We start from the raw sequence: 18,047 nt of genomic DNA, 5'->3' as shown, positions 1-18,047 counted from the left end.
CACTGAGGGGGAGAACAAAGCACTCCCCCTCACTGCGCATGTATGTTTGACCATCCGTTTTGGGCCGGCCAAACACTCATGCGCACAGGGCTCTCTCCAGCCCATCAACACAGTTGCTGGGCTGAAGAGAGCCTGCACAGGCTCCCAGTCTGCCTGGTAGCACCCAGCCAGAGCACTCCCAGCCAATCCTCACGCTGCTTTGAGCAACGTCAGGATTGGCCGCTGGGCAGGCTGGGAGCCTGTGCCTGCAGCATCCGGACAAAGGAGAGGAGTGGTGCAGAGCAGAAACAGAGGTAAGTTTTTAAACATTTTATTTTGTTAATAATTCCCCCGTTTACCGCCGCACGCTCTGTGCACTGCCTGCCCAGCCGCCAAGAATCCCCGTGAGCTGCAACTGCCCAAGTGTGGCTCTTATAGTGCAGAAGCTCAGGACATTTTTTCTTTCTTTCTTGCTGGCTGATTCTCGGACTCTCAGTCTCTGCCACAAGTGATTTATGTGATTTGAGACACTGAAGAGAACTGCGTGGCCCAGCTACAGGAAGGGGACTGGAAATGGCTTGGCTCTCTCCAGGCTTCTTCCTGTACAGCGTGATGCCATGATTCAGATCGCTTCCATGGTTGCAGCTCAGTGAGTGTTATCCCATCGAAAAAGGTCTGTGTTCCACAGCGTTAGGTCTACATTCCCCCACGACCTGAGCCTAAGGCATTAAGTAACGGTTTCGTCTCATACCTCCTGTTTGTCGGTTTTGCTGAGAAAATAGAGTCTGGAAGCGTTAGCCGAGCAGCTGAGGCAATGCACCATTTGGACTGCACACTCAGTGGGTACTACATCATGCTTATGATATGAAACATGAGATGCCACATGCTACAGCACCGTTTTGCAAGTCAGGGAACAGATGGCCACCGGAAAACCTGAAGTAAAAGGGACATCTCCATCATGTCAAATTGTTTCGCCATTTTTCAGAGTCAGTGCAGCTGGAAATATTACAGCTCGTACCTTGAATCGTTCCAGAAACGCACACAAAAAAAGAGGCTTGCACAGCCATCAGCGAAGAATGGAAAGCAAAGATTAATCACTACCTACAGTAATTAGTCACACTGGTAATTAATGACTTCAAGCACACCTACTACTGCATTTCTCTGGCAAGCGTTACATTCAGATAGCAACCCATCATCTGTTTCCCACTGCAAAAAGCAATTTTAAGGGATTATGTATTGGAACAGCAGATATTTGACTCAATAGCTGCACAAAATTAAAACGTTCTGCCCATGGAAACAGGCATAATAGAAAATACGTTCATTCAGCCCTGACTGCGTGAGTTTAACCTAATCAACTGTATTTCTAATTTTCTGTTTTACCCTAAAAAATACATACTTCATGTTTCTAAATATGTCTAATTTCGCATTCGAATTGATAGACTGTATCTGTATGCTTGAGGTAGTCCAGCTGAAGCGGTGAATGGGGGGTCGAATAGTATCTGTGGAGAAGGGAATAGTGAAGATTACAGGGATGACTGAGAGAACAAGCATTGGAATAGTCAATCGGTTTTGCTGTAGTGTGCCAACGCATTTCAACAGAGGCATTCACAAATGCTGCTTACATGCACTGCAAGCGCATCTGCCGGTTATCACCTTATAGCCTGCCCTATTGGCTTTGATAATGCGGGTAGAAGAGTGTGGTTCAAAGGAACGAAACTAGATTACTTTCTGAATAGAATGCACTCAAGAGCTAAAGAATTGCAACAAACAGCTTGTTAGATTGAGTTAACATTTCAGAGGAACAATAACAGCTCATGCTTTCCATTTGAAGCGCACTTTCTGGAAGGTGGAATGGTATACAACGAGTCGCGGCTGGTGACTCAGCATACTGGCGGGGTGTGTGGAAGCAGAACAAAAATACTGTATATATATATATATATATATATATATATATATATATATATATATATATATAATTATAAAAGTCTACTTACCTGGTCGCTGCCGCGTTACCTCCATCGCACTCAGGGGACAGACTACCAGCCTGCCCTTCACCAATCGTGAAACTGCTCAGAGCAGCATTATGATTGGCTGGAGCGCCCTGGCTGGGCACTCCAACACAGACTGGGAGCCTGGGACAGCTCTCTCTAACTTGGCTACACAGTGCCGGGTGGCAGAGAGCCCTTGTGTGCATGTGTGTTATGCCAGCCCGAGACGGCTGGCCAAACATATATGTGCACTGAGGGGAATGCTGTGCACTTCCCTCACTGCTCGTCGCCCCCATGGCCCACCCCTTTAGAAATAAAATTACAAGGGGAAGCCTACTCTACGTTTAATTAACTAATTGGTAACAATTTATGAAGCCAGACCTAAAGTCAATAAGGCAGAGAGGTTAAAAGAAGGTAAAAGAGGTTAAAATCTTGTATTAATTCCTGGCATATTAAGGTATGGAGTTCACCCGTCTAAATCCAGAGTATTCATGCTGCATAATCTCCCATTTTCTTAATTTATAATTCTTTCTTATTCCTAGGGTGATTTGTAAACTGGAAGACAAATGCAATCCAGAGTGTTCAAAATGGATGACTGATTCAGACTGTTTGAAAGCCTGGTTATTATTCCTATTCGTTGTTATGCCGATAATTCACATAGGTACGATAATGATAGCATTGGCAATTCATAAAAAGTACACCATAAAGCAGGCGGTATCTGGATGCTATTTAGAGGTTTAATTTGTACCCAATCTATTTATATACAAGAACGACAACCTACGCTGGATGCATCAGTATAAGAAATTCTGACTATCTTCTTTTACCATTTTTGACCGTCTTGTCCTACATTGACATACATTCTACAGAGTGATTTCTCCAGCTCATTAACCCCCTCGGGATCTCTGGATGAAACGGTTACGTCCTGGGCAGCACCGCTTTGGTGCCCAGGACGTAACCGTTACATTCAGATAGGGGCCCTCGGGGGAAGCGCTAGCGCTCCCCTCCCTGGGGGCCTCGCACCCCCTCCTCTGGGCAGGGATGGAAGGGGAATCACTTCCCCTTCCACCCCGCCCCGACCCCACGTGGCGTCTGATGACATCAGCGTGCCATCGCATGCTGACCTCATCAGAGACCTACCCCTCCGTGCTGGAAGCTCAGCTTTCAGCACTGATCAAAGGAGAAATGCAAAAGCATTTCTCCTCCAATCACATGGAGGGGCTGAGAGAGGCATCAAAGGAAAGGAAAGGGCTTTCATTTCCTTTGATGTCTTTCTCAGCATTTCTGCTGCGCGATGCGATCAGGCAGCAGAAATGCCACTAGACACCAGGCAGTGTTATTTTTTTATTATTTAATGAGGGGAGCAGCCCATTGGGCAAGGGCCGCTCCCCAGGAGGGCAATTTATTTTTAGGCTATTTCTGCCCCCCGGGGGGGGGCAGAAATCGTTAGACACCAGGGATAATTATTTTTTTTGTTTCATTTTTTTCATATGTGGGGAGCAACCCCTAAGGCAAGGGTCGCTCCTCTGAGGGCAAAATTAATTTAAGGCCATTTCTGTCCCCCATTGTGAGCAGATCGGCTTATTTTTATTAGGCCAATCTGTCCCCAAAGGGGGCAAAAACCACTGGACACCAGGGATTTTTTTTTGCTTATTTTATTTTTTCATATGTGAGAAGCGACCCCTTAGGCAAGGGTCGCTTCCCTGAGAGGTAAATTGTCTTTAGGCCACTTCTGCCCACCTCGGGGGCAGATCAGCCTATTTTTATTACGCCAATCTGCCCCCAAGGGGGTCAGAAACCACTAGATACCAGGGATTTTTATTTTTTTGCAACAATTTCACGTAAGGGGAACAACCCCTTACGCAAGGGTCGTTCCCCTGGGGGCACATTTATGTTAGGCCATTTCTGCCCCCCTTAGGGGCAGAATGGCCTATTTTTACAAAACCACTACGCCCTGGGGATTTTTTTTTTGCGCCAATTTCACGCAATGGGAGCGATCCCTTAGGCAAGGGTTGCTCCCTTGGAGGGTGGCAAATTTATGTTAGGCCATTTCTGCTCCCTTTGGGGGCAGATCGGCCTATTTCTATTAGGCCGATCTGCCCCTGGGGGGGCAGAAACCACTTAGGCACCAGGGATTGGTGTGTGTGTGCGTGTGTGTTTTGTTTGGGTGGGCAGCCCCTTGGGCAAGGGTCACACCCCATGGGGGCACATTACTGTTGGCCATATCTACCCCCCTTCAGGCAGATCAGACTATTTTTTAAAGGCCCATCTGCCCCCAAGGGGCAGAAAGCCCACCGGAGACCAGGGAAGATTTTTTTCCAAAATAAGAGGGTGGGGTATGGCCATCCAACCACCCCAAAGAAATGAGGCCAAAGTTGTTCTGCCCACCGGTGGGCAGATGGGGTAATTACCCCCGATCCACACCCCGGGGGGGGGGGGCAGAAAGTCTACTAGAAGCCAGGGAATTAAAAAAAAAGGGGTGATCGCCACCAACCAGTACGGGCATGGTTATGCCCCCACCCCAACTGAAGGGGGTAGCAGTCTTTCAGCTCTACCCCCACACTAAAACATCTTATTCCATGGCAATCAAGAGGACATTTGATTATTTTGAGTTTTGGTTTTGGCTAATTCTCAAAATCGTCCTACTTGGAAGGCTGAGGGCTGCACTTTTTAGACTTTGGGACGCTGCCATGTAAAACAATCCACAAGACCTAGACACATCAGGAAACTAAACATCTCAGGGAGTCCAGGGTGGCATGCTTCCCATGCACCCGCACCATTTTCTTACTCACAATGCCCTGCAAACCTCCAACTTTGCTGGAAATCACACATTTTTTCCTCATTTTTCTGATGGAACCTTCCGGAATCTGCAGGAATCCACAAAATTCTACCACCCAGCATTGTCTCATCTATACCGATAAAACTTCTGCCGCACTTGTCAGCCTAGAAATTATTTTTTTCAAACTGCCCTTTTGGACCTGCTTTGGGTCGCCCTCAATTCGACTTGTTTTTGGCTCCTCCCTGTCATATGAAAAAACAACAGATGATGGACGGAATGCAGAACAAATCAAACATTCACCCCCAGTCACAGATCTGGGTTTAATCCATCATTTTTTTTGCTTGTCATGCCATTCCAATTTAGACCCAGCCATATGCAAATCAGTCTTGACCTTGTTCCCCATGGGAACAGTCCAGCCCGAACTGCCAGGCCAGGTATTCCCTGGACCAGCAAAAAGCATCCTGGGACCGGTTCAGGGTATCACCCTTCATCAGCCAGGCTAGCTTGAATCTGGTCCCTGTCATAGTCACTTGGCCCACCTACACAAGTGAGGTATCGTTTTTACCGGGAGACTGAGGGGAACATTGGGTGGTAGGAACTTTGTCCCGATGTTGTGATCCTACACAGAAATGTGGGAAAAATGTGATTTCTTTTAGCTAAATTTGAGGTTTGCTGAGGATTCTGGGTAAGGAAACACTGGGGGATCCATGCAAGTCACACCTCCCTGGACTCCCTAGGGTGTCTAGTTTTCAGAAATGTCTGAGATTGGTAGGTTTCCCTGTATGGCTGCTGAGCCCAGGACCAAAAACGCAGGCGCCCCCGCAAAAACAGGTGGTTTTGTATTTGATCATTTTGATGTGTCCGGATAGGGTTTTGGGGCATTTCCTTTCATGGGAACTAGGCCTACCCACACAAGTGAGGTACCATTTTTATCAGGGGACTTGGGGGAATGCTGGGTGGAAGGAAATTTGTGGCTCCTCTCAGATTCCAGAACTTTCTGTCACCAAAATGGGAGGAAAAAGTGTTTTTTGGGCAAAATTTTGAAGTTTTCAAAGGATTGTGGGTAATAGAACCTGGTGAGAGCCCCACAAGTCATGCCATCCTGGATTCCCCTAGGTGTCTAGTTTCCAAAAATGCACAGGGTTGGTAGGTTTCCCTAGGTGCCGGCTGAGCTGGAGGCCAAAATCCAGAGCTATGCACTTTGCAAAAAACGTGTAAGTTTTCTTTGGGAAAATGTGATGTGTCCATGTTGTGGTTTGGGGCATTTCCTGTCGTGGGCACTAAGCCTACCCACACAAGTGAGGTACCATTTTTATCGGGAGACTTGGGGGAACGGTGGGTGGATGGAAATTTGTGGCTCCGCTCAGATTCCAGAACTTTCTGTCACGAAATGTGAGGAAAAAGTGTTTTGTTGGCTAAATTTTTAGGTTTGCAAAAGATTCTGGGTAACAGAAACTGGTGAGAGCCCCACAAGTTATCCCATCTTGGATTCCCCTAGGTGTCTAGTTTTAAAAAATGCACAGGTTTGATAGGTTTCCCTAGGTGCCGGCTGAGCTAGAGATCAAAATCCACAGCAAGGCACTTTCCAAAAAACACGTCAGTTTTCAATGTAAAAATGTGGTGTCCCTGTTGCGTTTCCTCTCGCATTTGTTAGGCCTGCCCACGCATGTGAGGTACCATTTTTATCAGGAGACTTGGGGGAACACAGAATAGCAGAATAAGGGTTCTTGCCCCTTGTCTTTCTCTTTATTCCCTTCCAAATGTAAGACAGTGTGTAAAAAAGAAGTCTATTTGAGAAATGCCTTGTTATTCACATGCTAGTATGGGGACCCCAGAATTCAGAGATGTGCAAATAACCACTGCTTCTCAACACCTTATCTTGTGCTCATTTTGGGAAATAGAAAGGTTTTCTGGATACCTATGTTTCACTCTTTATATTTCAGCAAACGAATTGCTGTATACCCGGTTTAGAATGAAAACCCATTGCAAGGTGCAGCTCATTTATTGGCTCTGGGTAGCTAGGGTTCTTGATAAACCTACTAGCCCTATATATTCCCACAACCAGAAGAGTTCAGCAGACGTAGTGGTATATTGCTTTCACAAATCTGACATTGCAGGAAAAAGTTACAGAGTAAAACGTAGAGAAAATTGGCTGTTTTTTTATCCCATTTTCAATAGTGTTTAATTTCAGCTGTTATTTTCTCTAGGAAAAACTTGTAGGATCTGCACAAATCCCCCCTTGCTGAATTCTGAATTATTTCTAATGTTTAGAAATGTTTAGCTCTCCAGAATCCAGCATTGGTTTCACACTCATTTCTGTCACTAACTGGAAGGAGGCTAAACGCAGAAAAAATAGTAAAAATGGGGTATGTCCCAGTAAAATGACAAAGTTGTGTTGAAAAATGGGGTTTTCTGATTCAAGACTGCCTGTTGCTGAAAGCTGGGGAGGTGGTGATTTTAGCACCGCGAACCTTTTGTTGATGCCATTTTCAGAGAAAAAATCACAAGGCTTCTTTTGCAGCCCTTTTTTGCTGTATTTTGGCTAATTTCTTGGTCTCCTTCAGGGGAACCCACAAACTCTGGGTACCTTTAGAATCCCTAGGATGTTGGAAAAAAATGACACAAATTTGGTGTGGGTAGCTTATGTGGACAAAAAGTTATAAGGGCCTAAGCGCGAACTGCCCCAAAATAGCCAAAAAAAGGCCTGGCACCTGAAGGGGAAAAGGCCTGGCATTGAAGGGGTTAAAAGTGTTTCAGTATATATATTATAGCAGCCAAATAAGTACTGAGCTTCTTCACTGAAGTCCTAGTCATATTATGAACTCTTGTACACATCATGAACAAATACTGTGAACTTCTAAGTCAAATATTATATGCAACACTGACGGCATATTTACTAAACTTTCACACAACTTAGGGCAGTAAGCAAAGCTTTCACAAAGACATTGAGCATTTTTGCTCTTTTCTTGCCCTGTCTCACTGTGTGCAGCCTATTGCCAATGCAGGGACCCTTGCACCATTGTGCAAGGGTGCCTGCATTACAGACAGACCAGGTGTCCCTTCCTGCACAATAACAATCCTTTGAGGCATTTTCCTCTTTCTACATGTGCTGCAGAATGCAGCACACATGGAATGAGGTAATAACAAGGAGAAATAAAAATGCTTCTCCTTTTTATGCCTCACTTGGGAAGGCGTAGCATTTTGAAGCATTCACAGATTTATAAGTCTTTGTAAATCTGGGAATTCACCAAAATCTATGGGTGGATCTGTGGGAACACAATCACCAGCCATGGAATGCATCTCAAGTTGAACGTATCTTAACACTGTCAAGCAGCTGCCTTGCATTACATTTCTTTATAAAGCGAGGCAAGGCCTCTCAAATCAGGCCTTGCATGGCTTTGTAAATCTCAATGAAGCCCTTGCGTTGTCCTTGTATCAACTTGTGTGATGCAAGGACAATGCAAAGGTTTCATAAATATGGGCCTGAGTATCTAGGTCAGCCACCGTGACATCACAGCTCCTTAGATCCACCCAGTAATTAGAGTGGCACACAATGAATGCCAAATCTTTGTTTGAAAAAGCAGGACGTTCTCTGTTCTAGCTGAGAGTCATTGAGACTATGCGAAGACTACGCCCTCAAGCTGGAAAAACACAAGGATTGTCTTACATTACTCTCATGCTTGGCTCACTTCTGCAATGGATCTCTTCAGTGAGCACTCACTGAGGTTGGAGATTTGTGTCCCCACCATGTTTTTGGTGTTTAATGAAAATCATTAACTGTAATGGTTCTCACAAGTGATTCAGCTTCACTGGACCCTTGTGTAGTTCTCTAAGTGCAATATTACACTACTAAATATACACTTACAGTACTCATTTCTTAAATTTAAAACCTCCATAAACACACCTATCACTGAATAGCATACCTATAATGAATCTTTTACAATGAAACAAATTACAACTGACCATAGCCACAAACACACACCTTCTAGAGAATGAGATGCGTCTTTTCAATATGGCATAACAGCTATGATAGAACTTATGCCATCAAAGTTTTTCTTCGACATACAGTAGCAACAGGTATACATGTACTTTTACACATTCCTGTGGATTAGATAAGGACTTCACCTTCAGGACGAGCAAAAAGAGACTCTAGTGAGTGGATTGGCAAAGCTAAGTTAGAGATCGAAGGATGGATGAATAAGGCCCTGCAGGAGGATGACAGATAAGTAAGCTCCGGGGAAACAGCAGGAATGGACATAAAAAAGTGATTCACAAGGAATGTCAGGTGTGGATTCGGATGGCAAGTAATACAATTCAGCAAGAGGTACATTTGCAAGGAACAAAGCAGTTCTTTAGCTTAACTTTTATGTTCAGTCAGCCAGTCTTGACCAGGATGTACTTCTCTATGGGCAGCTCCACAATATTGATATGGGGGGTAAGTGTGATTGTTCTGCATACAGACATTTTCTTCTCACCAATTTGGAATACCAGTCCATGTTCCCTGGTACACAGAGGTTTGACATTGGTGTCTGCACATGGATAGATGTTCAAAACTCTCACTACATTAGGAAATCCACAAGCCCAAGCTTTCCTTTGTAGTGGAAGGCACCTTGTGACAAGAAGTACTTGAACTGGCCATAATTACCAATGGAAAGATTTACTCTTGTGGTGAATACATGGACCAGCCCGGACAATATGGTTGTGGCACTGATACAGCTCAAAACTTACCGAAAGGCAGTACTGGACAGGATCAAAGGCAAAGACACAATGTAAGTGTGTTAGGATGGTAGCTGGTTGTGGACTGTTACAGCATCTTGATGTTGTCTTCTTTAGAGAGGTGGGCCTTCTTATCAGTCCTAAATTGGACTGGGGTTCGGGCGGTCCAGATAGCTGTTCCATACTGTTCTCTGACCTAACTACATAGATGGAGAAGACCTTTTTAAATTCATTTTCCCATCTGATAGTGTCCTGGGGTGGGTGTAAAAAGAGTAAATGGAGATGGTGAGCGTGTCTGCCAGGTAGGCAGGTGTTCTGACTGTGATGACTCTGTAGATAATGCAGTTGCTTTGAAGATTGTGCAGGCCAGCAAGATGAGCAATTGGAGTGCATCACCTAGGAATCTTTATTTAATTGTATGTGGTAAAACAAAATATTTTTGATAGGCCAGATAACAAGCCTGCAGTACTTGTCCTCAGGCCACTCATTTCGTCATGATTGGTATCCCACATCTGGGGTGACCACACAGGGCTGTGTAAGAATGAGATCTGATGCGTATGCTTCCTGTGCCAAACTTGTGTTTCTTACACCCTTCTTTGACAAGTGGCCAGCTCACAATCTTCAAGTCACCCAATATCTAGTGCATATAATACGAGACCCCAAAGCTGCCTCCATGATTGCAAATACTACCTGCAAGCCTGGCTCCTTAAAGAACACTCTGATGCTACCCACACCAATTTTACCAAATCGAAGGTAAACACAAACAGAATTATATATAATTAGGTAGAACCACTGAAAGAAATTGGATTGCTGGTGGGTGGCGTGTTGAAACTCTACTAAAACAGCAACCACAATTCTTGTCAGGTTGAGGCACAAGCCAACCTTTAATTAACCAGTGCTCAACCTTCTGGTTGCTTGCCATAGAGTAGTCAGGCTTAACTTAGAGGCAATGTGCTAAGTATTTGTGCAACACTTCAAACAGTAATAAGGTAAAAAGCACCACACAAAAGCAATCCCACTCCAGATTAGAAAATTAGAGTAATTTTTTATATGTAAAACAGGACCAAAATGACAAACATTTTATCTGTAGGAATGGAGCTGTGCAATTTTAAAGATTTTGGTGAAAATACCACCAAAACGCACAAAGTGCCAACAGTGGTTATCTGGTCATGTCAGACCGGGACAAAGTCACAAGTTCAGGCCGACTGTGTTGGAGCATGGACCAGCTACAGAGATCCACTTAGCTCTGCTGAACACAGTACCTTACATCTTGGTGCGTGTTTGGATGGCATTGCTTTACATGACTTCTCCCTATCTGGCGTTGATTCCAATGAAGCTGTGCAGTGAGGCTTCGCAACGCTTTGTGTCACTTTGCGTTGGTTACGGAGAATTGTGCAGCATAGCTTAGCAGGGCTTTGCATCCTTTTGTATTGTTTCCAATGGAACTGGTGACTTTGCAGCCAAGCTTTCCAGGGCTTCATCTCGCTTCTCATCCCTTTGTGTCAGTTCTGATGGGGAACAAAGCTAGGCTTGACAGAGCACCTTCAGGCCCACTTCCAAGTCTCCTGGACTGGAGTGGCACCGGTTGGGAGGGCAGGACTTAACAGATGACAGAGCCTAGGTGCTGCATTAAGAGTTGTTAGAAGCCTGTCACATCTCCAAAGCTTCTCATCAGGTCAGTCAACTATCACTCGAAGGCACTTAGGGACCTGGGTTCAGGGTTTTCTCCCAGGCAGGAGGGCACCAGGTCAGCACAGCAGGGCAGCAGTCCTTTAGAGATGGAGTCCTTCAGAGCAGCAGTCCAGCAGAGTGTCAGTCCTTTCAGCAGCACAGCAGTCCTTGTTCCAGGCAGAGTATTGACATGTCCAGAAGTGTACAGAAGAATTGGGTCCCATATTTATAGTTAGTTGTTCCTTTGAAGTTGAAGTTGGGAGAAACAGCTACTGGAACACCTTTGGATTGCACAAGGTCCCTTCCTTCCTAGTCCTGGCTCCAGACTAACTACAGGGGGAAGCAGCCCTTGGTGTGGAAGCAGGACACAGCATATTCAAAAGTGAGGGTGGGCCAGGATCTTCCTTCCCATCCTACCAGTGATAGCCCATCCAGACATACCAACGTTCCCTAGTATGTGTTGCTGTCTAGGAGCCCAACTGTCAACTACACCCAGTCATGTGACCCAGAGACAGGCTGCAGGCACCAAATGGCTAAGGAAGGAAAATGCCAACATTCTAAAAGTGGCATTTTCAAAATTGTAATTTAAATTCCAACAGCAGCATAAGTTAGGATTTTTTATTACAATTTCAAAGGCAGCAAACATGACCTTGTCACCTGATCACATTTGTAAATTACAGCTCACTAAATGTAATAAGGTGGCCTTGAAGTAATAAACAACTAATTGAAGGGTTTTCCAACACCACAACAAGCTAAACTTAAAAGCACATGTCCAACTTTTTAAATACACTGCACCCTGATTTGAGGCTGTCTAGGGCATATTTATACTTTTTGACGCAAAACTGCGCCGGCGCAGTTTTGCATAAAAAATAATACCACCGGTTAACGCCATTTTGGTGCGTCGTGCGGGCGTCAAATTTATACTTTGATGCACGGCGGCGCAAACCAGAGGTGGGTGTGAGTCATTTTTTTTTACGCACACCACAGCGTCAAGTCATACAGCAAAACGTCGTTAACGCGGCAGAAATGACTGTGGGTCGATTTACGACCCCGCAAACCGGATATGCGGCATTTTTTGACGCAATAGTGTCAAAATTCACAGCGAACACAGCCATTTCAGCAGAGGAGAGCCAAAATGGATCCCAGATGCCTCTACAGACCCCAGGAAGATGGCAACAGACCAGGAACCAGTCAGGAGGACCCACACAAGAACCAGGACACTTTTAAGAAGAAAAGAAAGTGTCGCTTCTGTGCAGAGAAACAGGAAATTCTGGTTAAAGAGGTGACGGAACACCAGCACCAACTGTTTGCCACCTCAAAATTGCCAATCAGTAGGAGAGAGGCTATATGGCAACAAATTGTCAACAAGATCAACAGTGTGGCAGAAGTATGCAGAACAGTCTGCGAGTGCAAGAAACGCAGGCATGACTGCAAGCGCAAGACCAAGGAAAAGATGGCCAGGAACAGGAAGGCAGCACTGCAGACTGGAGGTGGGAGTCCAGCACACCAGGAGGCCCTGGACCACATGGAGGAGATGGTCGCAGCCATCATCCCTGGGGAGATCGTCACAGGGATTCAAGGACAGGAAAGCGCAGACTACCAGGAGGCAACGCACATGCAGGGTAAGACGCATGGGGAATTAAAATGCACTAATGTCAACTACAACCGGTGGGGGGTATACCGACAACAAAATGCATGGAAGTCATCATATACATGGAGTGGCATGGGTAAAGGGGTATGGCATGGGGGCATGGCCTGCACAGACAGAAGCTGGGTCACACCATTACACTACACCAACAACAGTCCCATGGGGGCATGCTGCCATGCCAACGATGGAGCAAAGGTAAAGCTACGCCAGGAGAGAAGGGCACAACGTCAAACTGACATCCCGGCACACGTCCTCCACCATACCCCCTACATTAACAAGGGCCATATTAAAAACCTCTAGCCATTACGACAACTGGAATGTAACTGCGACAACAGTTGCCACTACCACCTCCGCTTTGATTGAAGCTCAAGTAGCCAATGGCAGTAACGTCCCCATGGATCATGCACACCGAAATTAGTGGGTTGAGGAAGACAACTCCAACAATCCCCTGAAACAAGACAAAGGCCCCAGTCCTGTCAAATGTCAATGCCCATAGTTGCCGCAAACATCAACCAATGTCATCAACAGTAGGAGCTACACAGCACTAAGGACACACCCATGCGGCATATGCCAGGGTCCATCCTGTGCCTGGGTCACAATGCAACATCCCAAATGTCATACTGCTCAGACAACAGCATTGAGGGGAGGACACATGTAACTGGTCACTGAAATACACCTTCACAGTCAGAGGAGGAAATAGGACACTGATACGACTATCAGGGCAATCAATCTCCACACATTCCCCTACATCAGCTGTACACATTACCAATGTCAACATCCATATCATGCCATTACAATGCTATGCATAGGATATGCTACATGTCAACTACATTTAAGTGGATGTGAAAGATCAGAGACTGGGGAAGGTCTAGATTGTCAAGTGTGCTGCTAGTGCCATCAGAGCACCCACAGCTAGTGAAAGGCCTCACCATCAGAATGGATATCGAAGGAGGGTTGAGTAGAACAAGAAGGTGGCAATTCACAATTTGTCCACAACAAACACCTAGAGGAGATGATGCCGACAAGTCTAATAACTTACCACAATACATGTGACATGCAGGTGGGCCATAGGCCTAGGAGAATGCCCATCTGAAAGACTGGAGCAATGAACAGGAAACAAGATCACAATGTGAATTCATCACAAGGCACGCATGTCACATCACTAATGCCACAACACACACACACTAATTGTACCCCATTTCATTGCAGAGGAAGATGGATCTCCTGCAAATATGCCTGTCCCAGAATACCCTAATGACATGGATGACGAGCTGACAAACATTCCCCAGCAGACAATCCAAGAGGTCCTTGGAACCCTCCAGACCCCACCTTCAGTCACAAGGAGGAGCACAAACAAGCAGCCATTACAGAGGACCCACCCACCACCCCAATTGTAAGACCTGCCAGCTCCAATGCAGCTGAGGACTCAGAAAACACAGGCACCAGCTTTGAGAGAACTGTAGTTGGGGTACAGCGGGAGCTGGCCAATGAGGTGCGGGTAGGGATGCAAACTATGGCAGCCAGCCTAGAGGGGGTGCGTTCGTGCATGATGTCATCTGCAGATCAGGCAGCAGCTATGCAAGGGCTAACATCTATCTTTGCAGGAACAGTAAAAAAGCCTGAAGGAAATCAACACAGCTGTAATACAGTTGACCCAACACCTACAACAGCAATCCTGTCAATGCGTGCACGAATGCAACATTGAACCCCTCAGGGCCGACCTGGCTGCCTACCATCGTGATGTGGCTGCTATTCTTAAGAATCAGCAGATCCTCCTTGCTGCAGTACTGCCCTTAAGACCCCCACAGGTAGAAGTGACCGGGATGTCTGACTCCACGTCTTTCAACACTGAGGTCTGTGTTGCCCCTTCACAACCACCACCACCAAGGACAGAGGAGGCAACACACACATCAGAAGAAGAAGACATGGAACGGATCACATTCACACGGAAAAGTACCCGGAAGCACTAGTCCCTGCCACATGGCCAACTATTACCAAGGTCCTGTATTTTGTAACATGCCAGTCTTACAACAACTCTACTCAATGACTGTTCTGCTAACCACTGTATATCTTGTCAGCCTGCCCAGTGCTTGTCTCTCTCTTACTCATTGGCAAATCCTGTCCCTCTGCACTGTCTGAAACATCCCCCCAACATGTCAAAAGCATTTCCTTAACCCCTTGTGTAGGATCACAATGTAAGATGTCACTATAATGGACTCACAATCATGGACAATGTACAGATAGCACTACAGCACTTTTCAATAAATAGCACTTACACAACAAATCTGTCTCTGGGAAATGTGACACATCAACTGTGCAGTAGATAACTGAAATGTGCCTACTGTGAAATAACATAGCTTGTCAATACAACTGTCCTGATATTATATAGTCAGATAAATCTGCACAGTGGCCAGGATTGCATCATACTCTGCCCTTCCTGAGGGTAATATCTGATGAAGTGAGAAACCATACACCATCATGCTGTGTTGGACAGAATAATGCTTCCTCAAGGGATATCTAAGTCGTAAAATAGTGGCAGCAAAATGTTGTCACCATGCAATACTAACACATACAACAGTGCACATAAATCTAAGCTAACACTACAAAAACTGCATGAATGAAGGTGTCTGAGTTTACATCCAAATAGGTAATCATGCTGAACAGTGTCACAAATGATCTATGTGAGACATGAAGACAAGACTACAAGAGTGCTTACGACAACTCATCTTACAAGGATGTCCTTTAACATCACACTGCAGTCAGACCAAAAACTGTTCCCCCAATACCAAGTCTGGAAGCACCGTTTGTGACTTACAAAACATACTTACCGACAAAAACAGGTTGGGATCCATATTAACTGTAATTGGTGGTTGCAACAAATGGTGGAATCTTTGCAAGGTAGCTCTGGGGTAGCTGCCAATCTTACAGCTCAGTTGGGATTTGTTTGTAGCATAGGACACCAATGTAATAGAACAAAATTCAGGTACACTAATGCCAAGGCCATGATCAAGTAGCATTTAACACATACTGTAAAGGGTTAACTATATATTTATTAAATGGTAATCACAGAAGAGGAAACTGAGGGAAAAGTCTTACCTACCCTAATCTACCCTGACTACTCATTACCCACAACTGTCCCTAACTAACCTAACCTAAACTTACTTATCACATGTAACGAAACATTCTAAACATCAACCGCCCACCCCTCTTATGAGACGGGACACATGGAGGAAAACACATACTAACCTAAACACATACTATACTATCCTAAACAAATATATATATATATATATATATATATATATATATATATATTGTTGGAAAATGGGTTATTGGTAGGGCAGGTAGGTACCTACACCTAGCAACAAGCCACTAACCTCCACATAGGTACAGTTAGGTCTCAGTAAATTAATCCCAGCTCTACCCTTGGTAGCTTGGCATCGAGCGTCAAGGCTTAATTTAGGAGACAAAGGCGGTCATTCTGACCCTGGCGGTCAAAGACCGCCAGGGCGGAGGACGGCGGGAGCACCGCCGACAGGCCGGCGGTGCTCCAATGGGGATTCCGACCGCGGCGGTAAAGCCGCGGTCGGACCGGCAACACTGGCGGTCTCCCGCCAGTGTCCCGCCGCCCCATTGAATCCTCCAAGGCGGCGCAGCTTGCTGCGCCGCCGAGGGGATTCCGACCCCCCCTACCGCCATCCAGATCCCGGCGGTCCGACCGCCGGGAACCGGATGGCGGTAGGGGGGGTCGCGGGGCCCCTGGGGGCCCCTGCAGTGCCCATGCCACTGGCATGGGCACTGCAGGGGCCCCCGTAAGAGGGCCCCTACAAGTATTTCACTGTCTGCTGCGCAGACAGTTAAATACGCGACGGGTGCAACTGCACCCGTCGCACAGCTTTCACTCCGCCGGCTCGATTCCGAGCCGGCTTCATCGTGGAAGCCTCTTTCCCGCTGGGCTGGCGGGCGGCCTGAAGGCGGCCGCCCGCCAGCCCAGCGGGAATGTCAGAATTACCGCCGCGGTCTTTCGACCGCGGAACGGTAACCTGACGGCGGGACTTTGGCGGGCGGCCTCCGCCGCCCGCCAAGGTCAGAATGAGGGCCAAAGTGTAAAGCATTCAAATATCACAAAACAGTAATTAAATAAAACACAGGAAACAGTTTAAAAATCCAAAACCAATTCATAAAAATAGCTTATATTTTTATCTTTAAAATGACACAAAAACGATTAAAATCGGTTCAGGGGAACCGGAGATATGAATTTTTAAAGTATTATTATTTTCTAGCGCTTAGAAACAAAAAGGGCCAATCGGGTCATCTGGTTGCACCAGGACCGGGGCAAAGTCAAACTTTCAGGCCGACCGCGATGGAGCCCTGCTCGGCTACAAGTCGCGGGAGGCCTCGGTTAAAAAGTTACCTTCTGACTTAGGGCCTGATTCTAACTTTGGAGGACGGTGTTAAACCGTCCCAAAAGTGGCGGATATACCACCTACCGTATTACGAGTCCATTATATCCTATGGAACTCATAATACGGTAGGTGGTATGTCCGCCACTTTTGGGACGGTTTAACACCGTCCTCCAAAGTTAGAATCAGGCCCTTAGTCTCTTTTTTGATGTTTTTCTTCCCCGGGACGAACCTGCCAGTTGAATCCGACCTCCTGGAGCGCTTGTCCGGATACGCGAAGTCGGTTTCCTCGGTGGTGATTTTTACCTTCCGACTTAGTCGTTTTTTCGAGATGAAAATCCTTCGACCGGGGTAAACCTGGATCTTGATCCGACGTCCATGGAGCCCTTCTCGGATACGATGGCTGGGAGGTCCCAGTCAACTTTTTACGTTCGGACTTAGGGCCTCATTATGACCCTGGCGGGCGGCGGAGACCGCCCGCCCGGATCCCGCCCTCCAAATTACCGCGCCGCGGTCAAAAGACCGCGGCGGGTATTACGAGTTTTCCCCTGGGCTGGCGGGCGGTTCCAGTAAAACCGCCCGCCAGCCCAGGGGAAAACGACCTTCCCACGAGGATGCCGGCTCGTAATCGAGCCGGCGGAGTGGGAAGGTGCGACGGGTGCAGTGGCACCCGTCGCGTATTTCAGTGTCTGCAAGGCAGACACTGAAATACTTTTCAGGGCCCTCTTACGGGGGCCCCTGCCGTGCCCATGCCATTGGCATGGGCACGGCAGGGGCCCCCAGGGGCCCCGCGACCCCCCCTACCGCCATCCTGTTCATGGCGGCTTTCCCGGGAGACCGCTGACTTTCCGCTTCTGACCGCGGCT

General features: G+C 46.5%; 1 long non-coding RNA gene across 2 annotated transcripts in view; it reads left to right on the top strand.

The window, feature by feature from the left end:
- Window positions 1-237: 237 nt before the first annotated feature.
- LOC138295512 (uncharacterized) overlaps window positions 238-18,047 on the top strand; it is a 189,524-nt gene continuing 171,714 nt past the window's right edge. For both annotated transcript variants that reach the window (XR_011203612.1, XR_011203614.1), the window contains exon 1: window positions 238-293. This is a non-coding gene — a long non-coding RNA (uncharacterized lncRNA). The remainder of the gene's footprint in view (window positions 294-18,047) is intronic.

Source organism: Pleurodeles waltl, chromosome 1_2 (assembly GCF_031143425.1).
Source record: "Pleurodeles waltl isolate 20211129_DDA chromosome 1_2, aPleWal1.hap1.20221129, whole genome shotgun sequence".
Lineage (NCBI taxonomy): Eukaryota > Metazoa > Chordata > Amphibia > Caudata > Salamandridae > Pleurodeles > Pleurodeles waltl.
Note: the sequence above shows the minus strand (reverse complement) of the source record. Positions and strands in the feature narration are given on the sequence as shown.